The following is an 18,326-nucleotide window of genomic DNA, read 5'->3' on the forward strand; positions in this document are numbered from 1 at the left end:
TTAATTTTGTTGTCATTGCACCATAGCTGCAGTGCTTAAAGATTCAGCAAAATAAATACACATGTGGCATAACTTTGCCAGAAGAGCTGGGCTGATCCAACAGATTTTTACTCCATGCGACAGGTTTTGCTGCATTTGTGGAGTTAACAACAACAACACTCCCCTAAGGAGTATTAATCCCAAGCAATCACAAGATGCCTATCCTATCCTCTTGCTTACTGCCCTGCTACTTCTTCTCCTTATCATTCTGTATTTCCTCTCCAACCAACCATTTGTATCTTCATTTGCTTGCTTGAGTTTATTTGAAGCCAGGGGCTGCTTTCTCCTTCAAAAAATGAGAACCATTTGATTTGGAAAATGCCCAAGCATGTGAGAGCATTTTTTTAATCTTGGAAGAGTTCAGTTTCATTTGCTTTCTTCCTTCTGTTCCAAGCAGGCAGTACAGAGCACTGTATAAATAGCCAAGCTTGTGCTACATCCAGTTTGAGCGATCCAAGCATCTAAGGAGGAAGGCAAACAACAGCACGGCAGGCACTGAGCAGCTTGCAAAAACTAAAGATGATGTATATTTTAGGATCAATCTCCTGAGCAATCTCAGGAAGCTTGGATGGATTACAATAATACTTGAGCAAGGCTGCTGGCATTTATAAAGAGCTGTCACTTACAAGAGGGGATAAGTGCTAGAGAGAATGTCATTATTTCCACATAAGATAAATGTGAAGAGCTGATACACTGGAAAGGATGAGTACTGGAGATAGGCTGATGGCTTAAACTTTGAAAATCTTCTCCAAGCAGAATGGGTGAGTCTTAAGATGACTTTTTCTCTTTTTTTAATCAGAAGGATGGGGGATGGGAGGCAAGAATTTATGATGGGATGTAAGGGTTTTATTATTTTTAGCTATACACCATTTGAACATCTTGCCAGTACTTTCAAGATGGATAAATGTTGCCAGAGTGATATTATTATATCTTACCCATCATATCTGTTTTGTTAACTTGAAATAGTGACACAAGATCAGATGCTACAACTTGGATGAGCCAGGCTGGTATGATGTCTTGTTCTTAAAGTATTCTAGCTAATATAGTCTAATATTTTATTGTACCCTGGCTTGGAAGTCCCACTGAACTTACTGGTACTTACTCCCATGATACTAACTAAATGAGTCTTAAAACATGTCTTCCAATTTCTTCTCTATATCTTTGCTATAAATTACAGTATAACTCTTGCTTGGATGGGCTTTTATGAGGGTTGGAATTCTATTTGCTGATATTTTGAATGCTAATAATCTGAAATGAATGATTGGATCAAGATGACATTTCTCAGTGGATTTTATTATTTGTGTTGTTCATCTACAAAACTATTGCACTACATTCGTGTATTTTTTGTTTTTTAGTTAAAAGTAATTATTGGCTCTTTCTTTAAAAGTACTTTAAAAAAATAAAAAGATAGATTGATGTTACCCAAAAGATGAGTTGACTTTTGCTGAAGGAGGTAAGCATGATTTAAAAAAAAAAAAAAAAAAGCTTGCATTTTAGTTACATCTTGATGACAATAAGATATTAAATAAACCTTAAAATCTTAAAATAGATCTTTAAGATTATTTTGAGAAGAATTATTAGCACATCAGAAGCAAGGTTGAATGAAATTATTAATTTTGCATTTATAAAACATGAGAGGGAATATACCTGCTAATGGAAAACAAATCATTTAAATACTGGGTTACATTTTAGTAACGCAATTGGCACACAAGCACACTGACACTGAAAAATTGTCACTAAAATGTGTGAATGGTTGCAAGCTTAATTAACAGTGGGCAGAAATATTACCCTCCCTCCACCATTGCATGAACATTTAACATCCCAGTTCCTAGAAGGTTCAGAATGAAAAACTAACTCATTATCAATAGAAGAAAGGACAGGAAAATAGTAAAATGAGGAAAATTTAATATGTATCTAGAGAGAATATCAATGAAACACAGGGTTGGCAAAGAAACTATGTTCCACAAGGAAAAGTTTGTGTGCATGTGTAGTAAGAGAACAGGGACGTATATTTGTAATATATTGTTCTTTCCAAATTTAGCAGTCAAAAGTCTGGCAGTGGGTAAGATAAGAATCAGTTTTATCTGCACTAGATTTCTTCCCAAACAGAGATGACTTTGAATTTTGCACAAATGAGTTAAACTAGAATATTTTCAGGGGAAAGTTTTTAGTCCCATTGAGGTTTCTTACCTCTGACCACACAAAAGCACAATTTTCCTTGAAAGTAAATCCTAGCAGGATCACAGCAACTTAACTTCTTTGCTTAATTTTGCTTAACTTCAAGACTGTGGGCTTCAAAACCTTTCAGCGCCATCCTAAGGATGTTTACTCAGGTGTAAATCCCTGTACGACCAACACCATATTCAGTGTGTTTTCTGTTACAACTTTAGCACTAAAACGCCCTTCAATGTATTAAGATGCAGCAATACAAAACAAAACAAGGGGGAAAAACAGATAGAAACAGTAGTTGAAAATGAAAACAGTTGTCTCAAAAAAAATCTATGGAAAGGAGTCCTGTGCCGCTGTTAATGAAAACAGCTTCCTTAACACTCTTCTAAATACAATGTGCTGAATTCCATCTTCCATTAATATTGTTTCAATGAACATTAGAGACCAAATCATTTCAATGAACAATAAAAACCTATAAAACATTATTCAGCAGCACAGTATCAGATGGCAAGCAAATATCAAAAGTAGGTCTATCAAAGCCTCAGCTTTCCAACACCGTTTGATGCAGGTGTAGGCATGCACATGATTTGAAATGTACAATTCCGTTTAATTTTTCTGGAGGCTAATTCAGTGAGGAGGAAAAATGGTCCCATTTCTTTTCAAAAACCAACAAACCCACAATCTAGATTCTATAATTTTCAAAGCAATAGAAGCAGATGTTACATTCCTGTTTATGTTAAGCCAATACTGCCTATTAATAGAAATCAGAGAGCTTAATCAAAGTTTAATAATAATAATAATTGACAAGATAGTTGTTTCTTTTTTCAGTAACCTGATTCAGTAACCTGATTTGTCCTGTGGCAAGTTCAAAAATAATATGCGTGTATTTATGTTGTTACTATAACTATTAATTTGCTTGGCTTACTGGAGAGCTTTTCCTTCTCAAAGTGTAAATCTGCTTAGGTTTAAAGGGATTTCAGGCAGATTATCATGGTTGAAATTCAGTGAATTCACATACAGCATGTCCTGCCTTACATGGTTGTTTGCAAAGATTATTTTTTCCCAGACAAGCTTCAACACCAAACAGAGAATGTGCAAATACATCGCTGAATCATATTTAAAGATAATCTGATCTTTCTTGGATGCTTTCATATGAAAGTTCTGAAAATTCATCCATATTATTCATGCAGACACACACGGTCCTTTTATACTGGGGTGGGGGGGGACCCAAAAAATAACTGATAAAGAGACTACAGAACTGATAATGACAAAATTTGGCTCAGCACTTTGGGTCAAAATTAGCACTTTTCTTATTCCCAATGTTTCCATAAGTTGAGCCTTCTCTGGACTAAGGTGGTCTGCCATTAGTTGAAGAATAGGAAAGTCCTGATTGTGGAGTGGGATGCATAAACGTGGAAAGAAAGGACATACCAGAGGTCTCAAATACTTCTCATATTTTCATAGGAGATGAGCATTTCAAAATAAGACCATTTGGGGTAAATTATTCTGTTGCCTCTTGAGTAGCCACTGTTGAAAAAAAACCCAATAAGTGACCCTCCCAAAAAAACTTCTACAATATGTGTAAAGAATCTTTAGACACATCCCTTCATTTGGTTTGTGTGTGTATATGTGGTTAGCAACTGCTGCATAAGAAACTAAAGAAGCAACCCAAGAGTATTTGCAGTGTAGCAGGAGGTCCTGGACACTCAGCTCATCTGGTGGGTGAGTTTTAAATGTGGGTTGTTTTGATATGTGTTATTTATTATTTGTCTGTTAATTGTTGTTACCTGCCTCAATCCATGGGGAGAGGCGGGTAAGAATTATTATTGTTGTTGTTGTTGTTGTTGTTGTTGAGGCTGGATGGCCATCTGTCAGGAGTGCTTTGTTTGTGCATTTATAAATGGCAAGAGGTTGGACTGGATGGCCTTTCTGCTCTCTTCCAAGTCTATGATTCTGTGATTCTCCGAAATCATATGAGTTGATTTCAGCTCATGACCTGAAGTCCACACTTTAGCATATTTGTCAGTACTGTAAAATTGTTGAGGTCTGTAGCTGCTTTGAGAGCCTTTAGGGCTGAAAAGCGGGCAATAAATACCGTAAATAAATAAATAAAACCATAATGTAGCAATGTACTTGCTTTCTTTGTCCAACTTATAGTAGACACATTACCGCTCTGTAATATGTACTATTTGTAGTAGGTAGTTATTATATTCTATAGCAGCTACATTATGCCTACTGAGTGTGGTGCACCAAAAAGGTCCCACACACTTGGAATACTCATGAAAGGAAAGAGCTAGTATAGCAGTGAGCAAGGTGCAACCTTCAGGCTGCCTGCTGTCTATGGGGACTCTAAGTGTGGCCCTTGGGACACCCCCCCAGAAGACTTCTCCAGCTGCAGCCCCCCAAACCACTTTTTAAAAGATGTTTAGGTCAAACCCCCCCCCCAGGCTAGCACTGTCTAAAATGCTGTGCTTTTCTTCCCTTAACCCAAACTTCACCAGAACACACACACACACACACACACACACACACACACAAGAAAGGGGAAACAGCCCCAAAATCGCAGCTGGAAATGACATCTCTTGAAACTTACTGGTTCAACCTGACAGGCTGGAGGAAAACTGCCCCTACCAGGGGTGAGCCCCTGTAGGCGTTCACCCTTGAGCTAATATTATTTTCTATCATGGCAACGGTGTAATAAAGGAAGACGAGATCACTTTCTTTTCCCTTCCTTCTTTTGACTGCAGAGATGACAAAGCCATACTTTCCTCCACATTGCTCAGATGCTCATTTGGAAGAACAACACGGGTTGAATGTGCTCAAGAACCATGGAAGTACATCTAATCTCCAAGGGTTGAGAAGAACTGGGGGCTACTACAGGATATATAGGAGATCTATGGTCACAGCCTACCACAATAAAAAATAGAGAGTTAAATGGGGTGGAGGGAGACTGAACAAGTTTGGTGACACTACACTAGAGAGAGGAGTTAACCTTTTTTATTCTCCTCTGTCATTTTTGCAATTTAAATCTTCCCACCAAAAATCTGTCAAGCAGGTGCTGGAAGGAAAACTGCCCCTACCCCCTTTGTAGTCACTCACCCCTGAGCTAGTATTATTTTGTATAATTTTTGCAGGAAATTATTTTCTATTGTGGCAGAAAATATAGAAACTTATACCTCTGCTTCCCATCTTTCTGTAAGCATGTAGCATCTTGGCCTATGTATTTATCAGAGTAGGGACATAGTTAATAGGTAAGGTTAATAGCTTTCCCACCAACATTTTGGTCCAATCAATTTTAGGTTTCCTGAAGCTGCTTCTAATTAAAATACCACCACTGGCACATTATCGCCATAATCAACAACAACAACAACTATGAGAGATTCGGAGCATGGATCTCCCCCATCATGTCTAGTTTCTGATCAGGTCACAAAGCACACGTTGTGCCATGATACCATGCACTGTCTTAATAATGATTCAACATTCCAGCTCATCTCTGAGGAAACATTGCTACAGAAGAAGCAGGTGGAGCGAGAGGCAGTAGGAACAGTGTGTAGAAACACTGCAGAAATAGCATGTTAAGAGAGTAACTCGGGTCAACAGACCCTGGATTGGCTGGTTACATGAATGGCAAGAGTACAAAAAAACAAACAACTCTCTGAACCTTATAGTACTTTTGCTAGTCTCAATCTCCAGCACTATGACACAATTATTAAACATCAAATAGAATGAAAACACAGACTGACGTTGTACTCATATGATGAGAAATGTATTCAATAGGTCTTAAACATCCTGAAAATATTTCAGGGTTTGAACTTTCATTATTTCTTGTTGAGGCAGCCTACTTTTCTGTCAATTACCATAAAATGTCTGCAAAAATTTTCTCACCCCCCCCCCCACCAGCTTGATTATTTTATCAGGTGTGGTCAGGCAAGAAAGCTGCATAGATCAGGAATAATGCAAACCCACTTTTCCCCTAGGTCCTTTTGTCAGCTGAGCCAAACATCCTGAATCCTTTTCTTCTTCTTTTGAGCAAACACAGGGCATCACTAAGCCTTGTGAAAAGTTAGTTGTTGAAAATGTTGACATAAAATTCCTTAGGACAGTGGATATCAAATTGTGTCCAAGGGACCCATGAGGTTTCTTGGAAGGTTAATGAAGTTTATTCTCAGTTAGAGGATGATTTTGTGGAAAATGAGCTTTTCCCACTACCAAATAGTATGGCACTGCAAAAGTATTGTATCTGTTTTCTCTTATTCAGTTTAGAATGAAGACTTCTACTTAACTGATACCCTTCCCTCCCTCCCACATCTTTCACTGTCAAATCCACTGGTTACAAAATGGGAATTTTGGTTATTTTGAGATAGAGAATCTAAGGCCCTTGACAAAGTTTGTTTTAATTGTTAAATTTTCAGGAAAATATTAATGGATTGTGAAAACCTCAGATCAGGAAAAGCATGGGCCTTGTTAGTTAGTTCAATAGTTTGGCAGTGTTCAAAATGGTGGTAGTCTCCTTCATCTAAAAAAAAAAAAAAATCCAATTGGAAGCCAAGGACAGTTATGCTTGACTATTTTGCAACTTTTCTGTGGACCATCTGAATAATGGAGCCAACATGGCATAATGGTTTAAGTGTTGGACTGTGACTCTGGAGCTAAGGGTTCGATTCCCAGCTCAGCCGTGAAACCTGTTGGGTGACCTTGGGCAAGTCACATGCTCTCAGCCTCAGGGGAAGGCAATGGCAATCATCTCTGAACAAATCTTGCCAAGAAAAACCCATGATACGTTCGCCTTGGGGTTGCCACAAGTTGGAAACAAATTGAAGGCACACAACAACAACAAATCAAAATAACACTTATGGACTTTGAGTATTAAACCTCTGTCCTAAACACAGAACCTTTGTCCTAAATATAGAATCATTACAGAAAAGAACTAACCATCCTAGAATCCTGTGTGTGATGTTTGGGTGGTGGGTGAGTGGATTAAGAAAAGTCTTTTAAAAGAACAATGGGGCTCGACAGACTGCCCCGAAAGGGTGGGCTGGAGCTGCCCATTTTTACTCCTGATGGAAGCTGCAGCAGCCAAACAGCGTGGTCTCCATCAGGAGTAAAAAGAACCTGCTAAAAGCATTTCTTTTTATTGTGCGTGCCAAGTGCCATGACTGCACCATTGGCATACTGGCACGTGTTGATATTGCAAGTGTGGTGCTGTGACGTGCGGACACTGCAGCATACTTGCATCATGATGGCAGCCCCTGTGGGGATGGGAGGCCGCCATCATGGCACCACCATTACGGACTAGAGTTCAGGAGCGTGTGGACGCTGTGTGCTCCCGAGCCCTAGAATTGGCGCCAGGACGCCACTTTTTGCTCGTTTGTGTTGGGCCAATGTTTCAAAGCCAGTGCATTAGGGAACACAACTCAGTGGTGGACTTTCTGTTATGAATCATCCTCTTTTTCATTTACAGATCAGATGACAATAAATCTTGTGTCCATGATCCCCAGTTACTTTCAGTTCTTCACAGGTCATCATGCATCAGTATAAGCTAGCTAATCATCATTTTTCCTTGGAAAATGCCCACAGGGTCTTCTTTGCTTCCCTCTCCCTGGCTTCATCTGTGCTGCAAAAATAATGAAGTTTGTCACTGCATTAACTTCCATGGCTCAATGCTATGGACTCCTGGGATTTGTAGTTTGTTGTGGCACCTGAGCTCTCTGACAGAGAAAGCAAAATATCTCACAAAACTACAAATCCCAGAATTCCATAGCATTGAGCCATGGCAGTTAAGGTGGTGTCAAATTGCATTATTTCTGAAGTGTGGACGAGCCCCCTAAAAGCTAAACTTAAGAACATGGAAGAACTGGTCCTTTAAACCACTTCATAATTAATTGCTTCCTTCCCATTTGTGAAAATCACACTTTCTCAGATCACAGAGTCTTAATCTCATGTATCAGAAGAAGTAGACTCAAGCCTATGAAAAATCATTCTTCAAGCTTTTTTCTTTCAATTAATCTCAAAGGTTCTGACCCCAGTTAGTCAGACATTACAAAACAAATATTTTAATAACTACTTTCTGGTTTTGATTTGCCATGCTTATAATTTATTGTTTTGCATAAATCTGTTTTTAAAAGTTGTATATCTTCCTGGATGGGTGCCCTTTAAGCAGAAAGATGGTTCAAGCACAATGCATACTTGGATCTCATGCACACAGTTGTTCAACAGTGATTTTTCACCCAGTAGATTGAATATCCATCTCTTTTGCACCCACCCAGGGACCCTCTTATTTTCACTGGGGTGGATCTGGAGGGGGCATATGAGAAGCTGCAAGGAAGATAAATTCCTGTTGCATGAGTGGAAATCTGCTTAGTGTAACCTTGAATTTAGTTCTAAATCCAGCGTTACATGGATTCTCCTTCTTCTTCTCCCCACCCCTTGCAGCTCTCAGAAACACCCCAAAATGGCTACAAAGCAGATTTCAGGAGAGACATAGAAAGCTACATGCACCAGTATGGTGTAGTGGTTTGAGTGTTGGATTATGACACTGGAATCTAGGGTTTGCTTCCCAGCTTGGCCATGAAACCTCCTGGGTGACCTAGCACAGAAATCACATGCTATCAGCCTCAAAGGAAGGCAATGGCAAACCTCCTCCAAACAAATCTTGCCAAGAAAAACCCATGATAGGTTCGCCTTGGAGTTGCCATAAGTCGGAAATTACTTGAAGGCACACAACAACAATGGCAACAACAACAAATAGAAAGCTACAGGGGGCTGAATTGGTCATCCCAATTCTGTATGAGCAGAGGTCCAACACTCCAAGTGTTACAATGATGGGGGGCAACCTTTGACTCTTACATGCTGTTCGTGCTGGGTTGGATGGTCAAATATCTATTGAACTTATTTTTTAGTGTGCATTATTTTTATACTTGTCTTTTGTTATCGTTCCATTTTCTGAAATCCTCTCTTAGAGTCACTGTAATCCTTCCATTTTGTATCTACACCCTAGCAAAAATATTTCCTGTTTAGGGTATGTTCATACATTGTCTTTCTCTCTCTCTCTCTCTTTTTTAGTGAACACCTAACATTCTAATGTATTTATGTGACACATAGGCTTTTGAAAACATACATTCATGTTCATCAGAAACCTGGAATTGGCTGGAAATCCCTGTTGAATGTACAAATCTGAGAACAAACCTGAGTTTGTTGCTGGGCAGTACAGTGGGCCCACTGTATTGGCTGGTTAGCCATCAGTAGATAACTAACCGATTGCTCTGCTCCATATTAGCCAATGGTGGTGTGTGCCCACTTGCGACTAACGTGGGTGCATACACATCACCACCTATTCACTAATATGGGCTTGAGCTCCCACAGTTTTGTTTTTTGCATCCATGCCCCCCCCCATGAATCACATGCACACACACCCCAATGGGAAGGGTCCATTGTATCCACTGTATATAAAAAAAGATTACTGTAACCACAAAAAGATTAGGAACGTAGGAAGCTGCCTTATTTTCAGTCAAACCACTGGTTCATTTAGCCAGGTGTTATCAATTGTAATTGACAGTAGAGATACAGGATTTCAGACAGTATTTTTTTTCCTGGTCCTCTCTCGCAATTTTTACTATTTCTAGGTGGTTTCCTGTCTAAATACTAATCAGGCCTGACCTTGCTTAGCTGCTGAAATCAAACAAGAGTGGTATAGTACTGATTTATTAACATCTCATATTTCAAATGTATGTGTTCCCATCTGCACCGTTTTTAAAAGTTTTTCTTTTCCCCTGTGTTTCTTTTTGTTGACTCATGCACAGTCTCCTCCATTTAGCAAAGATTTATTATTAATGGTTGGTTGTAGTTGCTCTGTCACAACATAAAATGGGTAAAGACTACCCATGTCTGAGGAGAGAGTTAATAAGAACCCTCATAACCTAGTGGTTGTTCATTCATTCATTCATTCATTCATTCATATGTTTAATGCTCCCCTGTCTCCCTGCATGAAACCCAAGGTGGCTTAGAATATAAAACAAAATACAGCTAAAAGCCTAATGATAATTTTAAAAGTTAAGCCAGTGATTTAGCTACTTACTCCTAACAAGCAGCAGGTCACCAAAGTTTCAGATAGAGGTCTTTATCATCATCTGCTACCGGATTCTTCTAAATGGAGATGCCAATGACTGAAACCAGCATCCTCCAACTGACATCTAGTAAGCACACTGGCCAGCATACTCAATACCCTTGTCTGGGAAACAGAGAGAGTCCTCTCTTTCTCCTTGGGTGCATAAGAATGGTTGGTCATGGGTGCATCTCCATCCCTTGCAGAGGTGTGTCTAGATACGTTCTAGCTGCCTTTGCATATCCAAGGAAAAAGGAGCACCTCCAGATATGCAAGGATGGAAGGAACCACTGCACCCAGTCAGTAGCTGAAGGGACAGGACTGTCCCCTGTGAATCAGTCTGGCTACTGTTGTGCATCTGGGGTGTTAGGCATTGTTCAAGGAGAACATAGCAGGGGTGCACCTATGTATGTCCCCCAAGAGACATCTAACTTATATGTGTAAACAATGTGGTCCACCACTGAACTAATAGCTTTATTGTTTGTCTCTTGTGAGGATTCTCTGTCCTTTCAGCATAATTCTAAAGCCAAGTATTAGGAGAAGTTCCACTTGGTTAACAATTGAAGCCAATAGTATGTGTAGACGCAGTGCTGGCCCTCTACAAAATGATAAACAGTAGCAGCATTTTCAGAAGTTACTTACTTACTTACTCTCCCGCCTTTAGCTTTTCTCCCAACATGGGGCACAAAGTGGCTCACAACACATTTACACCAAGACTAAGCTGGAAACCTGGAAATAAAAAGTTTAATCATCTAATATATTAAAATGCCATGAATTTTAAAAGTATATAATCATCTTTAAAACATAACAGTACAAATTAAAATACAGCACACATACCCCATAAAAAGACTCCTGCAACCAATTAATCATCAAATGTGCATTTAAATGAAAAAGATCTTTACCTGCCAGCAAAAGAAGAACACAGAAGAGGCCATACTCTCCTTCTATGGAAAGAAATTCTACAGCCTGGGAACACCAACTAAGAACACCTTTCCTGTATCCTCAACAAACGGGCCTGTGAATGTGGTGGGATTGAGAGAAAGCTCTCTCCTGCAGATCTTAAGGCAAGATTCATATAGGGAGATATGGTCTTTTAGGTCTGCCATAACTTAAGACTGAAATTTTCATTACTTTTGAAATGTGGTTGCTGCTTCTCTATGATTGGTTTCCATACTGAGTATCAATGGAAATGGTGATTATCACAAGAGATATATGAATGATGCAGATCCTTCTTGCACAAGTATATATGGTATGAATTTTAAGATTTTCATACCGGCACTTACCATGGGATAAGCGCTGGTAAAACACGGGTAAAACATTTAGGAAGTGCATGTGTCTAAAAGCCTGACACGCTTCCTTAAATGTTGGGAATTGTCCCCTCACTTCCAACATCCCTGAATCATTCAGGGAGCAGCCATTTCCCATTAATGCAAAGTTTCTGTTAATGGGAAATGGCTTCTCCCCAAATGATTCAGGGATACTGGTGGCGAGGGGTTGATTCCCTGACATTTAGGAAGTGTGTCAGGCTTTTGGACACACATGCTTCCTAAATGTTTTACTGGCATTTTACCAGCACTTACTCCATGGAAAGTGCTGGTATGAATATTTTCTTTGTCTGGTTTCTCCAGACTGAAATTTGGTTCATTTCTAATGCAACATTAAAAAAAAAAAGTATCTATGAAAATGTTCATGAAAAAGTGGGGAGAGAGTGTGTTTCCATACATATTTCCCCCTAAACATGCATTTTTACATAAATTGGTAGAATATGCATAATTTTTAAAAGCAATTTTTCCTAATATAGTTTGAACAGTATCTTGAATATTTTTTCTCATATGTGTCTGTGTGTGTGTGTGTGTGTACATACAACACAATTTTATGCATTTTTGTGGGAGAAAACTGCAAAATTCAGCGATGTCTGAATTTCAGAAGATTACTGAATTTCAGTTTGCATTCTATTCAAAAGTACAAAAATTATGCAAATTCACATTAAAAAGTCAATGTTGATGTTGTTTCAGGTCCCACATATGAAAAAATGGGATATAAAGTAATTAAATAAGTAAATAAAATAATTTATACATATTAACTCTGTTGGATAAGAGATGCTGTCTTCCTGAAAGATCAGATGCATACTTTGAGGTTAATGGCAGACAGGGCGATGATTTTTAGCTATTCCAGTATCCTCTGTGGCTTAAAGTTGTTTCTACCAGTTCAGCAGTGACTTTGTCCTGACTAGATGTATATCTGACCACAGTATTCTGTATACTGGTAAGTACTTGCAATACATTGTACATATGACTGCTTTTAAGATAATTCTGCAACTACAGTTCAAAATATAGCAGGATAGTTATTATGATTTGATGTAACGAGGATACCTGTGTATCCGGAAACTACTAGTTTGTTTCCAGGCACAATTCAAAATGTTGATTCTGACCCAAAAACTACTAAATACAGCTCCAGGTCATGGTATCTAAAGGATCTCCTGCTTCTGCATAAACCTAAGTAATGTTATCTGCAGAGTCTCTGCCCCTAACCCCCACAGTAAAGTGAAATGGATTATGACTTGCAAAAGAGGCCTTTTCAGTTGTGTTCAGTTCCTGTTTGGGGATCAGTACTGGTAGACTGGCAAGAAGACACATTAAACTATTCACAGATTATTGCTGCAGCCATGAAAAAGTTATGTTCCTGCACACCGTGTAAACAAAGGCATGCCTAGCTCAAAGTATAAACACACACAGGCTGCTGTCAAGATTTCCCCTCAGTTACCTCATTAGCAAGATAAAGCTATTTACATTCTTGAAAATGGGACTTTCCTCCCTCCCCATCTTACTTAATGGATTCTACTTTTGTCTTTGTTTTCTCCTTTCAGCAACTTTTAACAGCTGCTAGAATTTAGGGAGAGATACATAGTAAATCCATAGCATGCAGACTTTTTTCTCACTCTCCCTTACGGGGAGGAAAATGCACCACCAAATCTCTGTGCCCAGCATCTAGTCATAACCAGGCAGCATTTATGGCACACTGTGGGTGTTTATAAGGTTTCTTTTGCTTTTATAACCTCATTTCTTTCCCATCATTATAATCCATTGATAACTGCCTTTGAATTGACTTTGACTTATGGTGACCATACAAATCAGACACTTTCAAGACCCTTGTCCTCAACAACTCAGCTCAGGTCCTGCAGGTTCAGGTTGATAGCCTTCTTGACTGTGTCTAACCATTTGGTACACAGCCGTCCTCTCTTTCTACTGCCTTCCACCTTCCCTAGCTTTCTATTCTAGTGAGTTGTGCCTTTTCATGTTGTGACCCAAGTATGACTGACTCAATTTAGTTGATATCCCTCCCTCCAGTCTTCTCCTTCCTCTGAGTCTAAACTTTCTCTGTGTATAATGTTTTCTGCATACAAGTTGAACAAATAGGATGACAGAATACAAACTTGTCTTACCCCTTTTCTGATACAGCACCATTTCATTTCTCCATATTCTGTTCTAACAGTAGCCTTCTGATTTGAATATGTGTTATCTATAAGGATAATCAAATGTAACGGTACACCCATTTCTTTAAGAAAAACCCATATTTTTTTCATGATCAAATTCAAAAGCTTTGCTATAGTATACAAGCTTATTTTCTTCTTGAATTCCCTGGTGCATATCATTATCTGTTGTATGCAAAATGATCTCTAGTGTCTCCTCCTTTCCTAAATCAATTTTGCATCTCTGGAATTTCTTCCTCCATATGTGATAGGCATCTTTGCTGCAGAAGAAAATTAATGGGAAATGAATACAGTGGTCCTGTAGTTATTGGAATCTTTTGTGTCTTCTTTTGGGGGGATGGGGATGTATATTGATTTTTTTTTCCTGATTTGTGGGCCATTGTTTTATTTTCCATATTTGTTAGAGATCTTAGTTAGAACTATAGACGACTCTGTCTCTATAGAATGTAGCAGTTCTATTGGTATGTTCTCTGTTCTTGGTGATTTATTCTTCCCAGTTCCTTTGAGTGCAGCTTTCACATCATTTCCCAAAATCTGGGATTCATCTTTGTATGATTCTTTTCCCCACTTGTTGTTCATCCTTCTATCTCTTTTATATAGCTCTTCTGTGTATTGCTTCCATCATTTTTCCCCAGTTTACCTCAATCTGATTTGAAAAAGTCCTGAGTGGATCAGGCCTCCAGTATTAACACATTCTTTCTCTTGAATTCCTTTTCCAGTGCAGTTTTGCCTAGTGCTTCACTTCACATACACACCTTCTTTTTTTGCTATTCAGTGAAAATGTCTATATTTTACCAAGTGTTTTAGACTGATATTCTTATGTACATATCTATGTATCTGTCCATCTGTCAGAGAATTATGGATCAAAAGAGGCTGAGTAATTACTTTAACTATTATATCAACTATATACAAACACAACTTGGTAACCTTTGAAATGCTACCCATTGATATCCCTGTGGTCAGCATCTATTTGTCCACAGACCCCTGAAGATCTTTTCTTGTCTGGCCTAACAGAATTTAAGTGGTAAGACCAGCACTCTGGTGGCCTCTTCTCCATTTTTGGCTTTAAAAAATTCAGCTCAAGGGAGGAGCTTGAGACTAGGACTTGAGATACCACACAAACGGGCCCTGTAGCCAACATGGTCTCATGATTTGAGCATTGGGCTACGACTCTGAAGATCAGGGTTCAAGTCCCTGCTCAGCCATAGAAACCCACTGGTGACCTTGCATGAGTTACATACTCTAATTTCCAGAAAACCCTATGATACATTCACCTTAGGGTTGCCATAAATTAGAAATGACTTGAAGGCATACAACAACAACAACAACAACAACAACAGCAACAACAATGGGGCATATATAGGCACAGGGCATAGCATTCCAACATCTATTTTAGCTAAAAAGTAGTGTAGAATAGAATATACTGAATCAAGGAAGCCACAACCCTGAGACTTCAAGACCAGAGCAGGGCTGTTGTTGATAGGATGACTTGGAGGTCTCTCATTCATAGGGCTGCCATAAGTTCAAGCTGACTTTAAAGCAGTTAACAAGTATAGGAGTGGTTTAAAGAATGGATGAGTAGCTAGATGAAGAGATAGATAATATAGAGAGTGTCCAATGGTACGACACAGTAAAAGCATCTGCCTTTATATCCATATAAAATTCTAGGCTTTAGGGTGGTTTCACTTTCCACATTTGGCTAGTCACATTTCACTGTAGGTGGCATTCAGTATCAATACAAAAGATATAGACAAGCCAAACTTTTATGGGAAAAATAATCAAGATGATTTTAACCTTTTCTATTATTTCCTTTCCAAAGCAGATAGCTCACATTTTCCTTGTAAATTGGTGTAGTGGCAACACTGCAAGCATATAATTAGATACAGGGCTGAGGAAAGGCAAGAGGCAAGCAGATGTGAAAGAGAATTTTCTTTAGCCATCTATTTATTTTAAACTTTTTAAAGGAGACGTTTATGCAGTTTCAGGATCCAGGACCTGAAATTTCAGGATCCAGGATCCAGGACCAGCACCTTCTTAAGTTTGGGCAAGTTTCCCTACTTCTGACCTTGACTGACCTTATATATTTCTACAGAAGAAACAAGAGGCATACATAAAGATGCTCAAAATATGCTAGTTAGTTGGTTGAAAATCTGATATGTCTAAGCTCGTGTGTGCCCTTGTGGCCTTCTTCAGAGAGCTACTTAGAATCAAACTTCAGACATTTCTACACCATTTAATGGACAAGAGCACACATAGGCTGGAATGTGTCAGGATTTTCAATAAGCTACCATGTTATGAGCATTTTGAGATGCAACTCTTGTTTCTTCTGTTAATTCCATTAGATGCCCCACAATTTTTGTTTCTTTTGCTTACATGCTTCTACATTTTGATAAGATTTGTAGTTGGTGTTTTGTAATAGAAGAGCTGAGGCAAACATTCTGAAAAAACATTTTTAAAGAGAAAATAACCAAAGCCCTTATCAGACGAGTGTGGAACTGGGGGTCTTCTGCACTGGGCGGTTCGAATTCACGTTATTTCGCACAATACCATCATACCTGCATTCGAATGGCCCAATCCACACTCACGTGAATGCGCGAGCTGCCGAACTGAATGCGTACTGGCTCCTCTTTTTGGAGCGTGTTGGCCAGTGCGCTGATAAGGGGATTGGCGATATCCTGGATTGGGGCTCTGTTCGATCTCAGTGCGAATGGGTGTGGTGTGACTACCCAGTCCTGAATTCCATCGCAAGACCCCCAGATTCCAATTTTTATTTCCGGTGGGTCTTTCCTCTTGCCGGTTCCAGGGAAGGGGGGCGGGGGCGGTTCCAGCGGCCTCCTCCTCCTCCTCCTCCCGGCTTGAGAGGCATCCCTGGCTGCATCCCAGGCAGGGAAGAGGCGCGGGGGCCGCTGGAATCGCGGTTCCAGCAGCCTCCTCCTCCTCCTCCCGGCTTGGGAGCCAGCCTAGGCTGCCTCTCAAGCCGGGAGGAGGAGGAGGAGGCCGTTGGAACGGCGGCGATCGCCGCGATTCATGCGCACATGCGCATGGTTTATATTCCAGAGGCAGATGGAGCCAGGCTTGCAATTGCTTTCTGCAGAGGGAGAAGCTACAAATGTTGCAAACAATCAATGTTACATTTTTACCAATTTTTTTTGAGCAAATATGCGAATGATTTGTCTTCTTGAGCAGATATAGCAACGGAAGCAAAGGGAAAGCTAATGTTGCTTTTAAAAGCAAAAAAAAAAAAATTGCATGGCAATCCCATCCTCTGCCTGGGACAGGGGCAGATCTGACCCAAAAGCCCACAAGTTTATTAAAAAAGAGAGCGTGAGAGAGAGAGAGAGGCATCTCTCTCCCTGCTTCAGCCGCTGAAACCCCTGTGCCTGGCTCTTTAAAAAGGGAGGACACTTCCCCCGTTGCCCTGCAAACGTCACCATTCTGTCAAAATGCACTCGATTTCAATTTGTAGTGGGCACTTGCTAACGGAGCGATTCGGGGGAGGGGCATCCGGATCATCCCAGTTCCCTCCATGTCTTTTACCCCAGTATGAGTGGGGCCTAATCAAAGCATCCCCATTTACTTAGATGGCCGTCCGCCTCTTTGACAGCCGCTGGAACTGCTCCTCCCCCCCCCCCAGAATACATACTCACACACTCACACACACACACACACACGTAGACCCGGGCATTGCTAATTTGTTGCAAGGGAAGGTCATGGTAACATTAAAACCAAGCAGGAATGTAGAGAGGAAACAGTAATGGGCACGTTGTATCGCGATTGTTAATGTGCATGAGCTGGCTCTCCAGCTGTTTACCGGGCTGTCATGACGGGACCTCCCCTTTCACCCCGGAAGCGTTTAAGGTCGCAACCCATGCAGGGCACCACTGAGCATGTGCGAGGGGGCCAATACGAATCGGCCAATCCTCATGTTGAGCACCGGTGTGACAAAACATTCTGCACTGAATGCACTTCGCGCGAATGCAGATTGGCCAATTTGAATCATGCCAATGCGGAGGGACTCCCAGGTATGATGGTATTGTGCGAAATAACGTGAATTCGAACCGCCCAGTGCTGAAGACCCCCAGTTCCACACTCATCTGATAAGGGCTCAAGATATTTCCTTTTCTCAACTAGGGTGGCCATATGTTCTACTCTACAGAGAGCAGTCCTAGGTTTGAACGGCATTTGGTAGACATTCCTCTGTGCACAGGTATTCCCTGTTGGCACTGCTCTCTGGCCTAAACCCAGTTTAAAGATGAACAACCGTCAGAAAGGAAAACAACAAACTTGAATTACCCATTACTCATTATTATGCAAAGGGATCTTTGAGACTAACTGTGCAAAAGAATTTGTAGCATAAGCTTTTGTAGACAAGGTCTACTTTCTCAGATATATGCAGTGAAGCATGGAAGGACTTTTATAATCAAACTGTATGAATAGCCATATAAATGTAAAACATACAGTATATGGTGATGAGGTTACAAATTAAATTTCAAACTACAGTAAAAGAGATTCCACTTCAACTTTAGG

The 18,326-nt window shown here is 40.0% G+C and overlaps 1 long non-coding RNA gene across 1 annotated transcript in view; it reads left to right on the forward strand.

Moving 5' to 3' along the window:
- The first annotated feature begins 267 nt into the window (after positions 1 to 267).
- LOC121919283 overlaps positions 268 to 18,326 on the forward strand; it is an 86,944-nt gene continuing 68,885 nt past the window's right edge. Inside the window, exon 1 of the long non-coding RNA XR_006101429.1 lies at positions 268 to 800. This is a non-coding gene — a long non-coding RNA (uncharacterized LOC121919283). The remainder of the gene's footprint in view (positions 801 to 18,326) is intronic.

The sequence above is a fragment of the Sceloporus undulatus genome, chromosome 1 (assembly GCF_019175285.1).
Source record: "Sceloporus undulatus isolate JIND9_A2432 ecotype Alabama chromosome 1, SceUnd_v1.1, whole genome shotgun sequence".
Classification (NCBI taxonomy): domain Eukaryota; kingdom Metazoa; phylum Chordata; class Lepidosauria; order Squamata; family Phrynosomatidae; genus Sceloporus; species Sceloporus undulatus.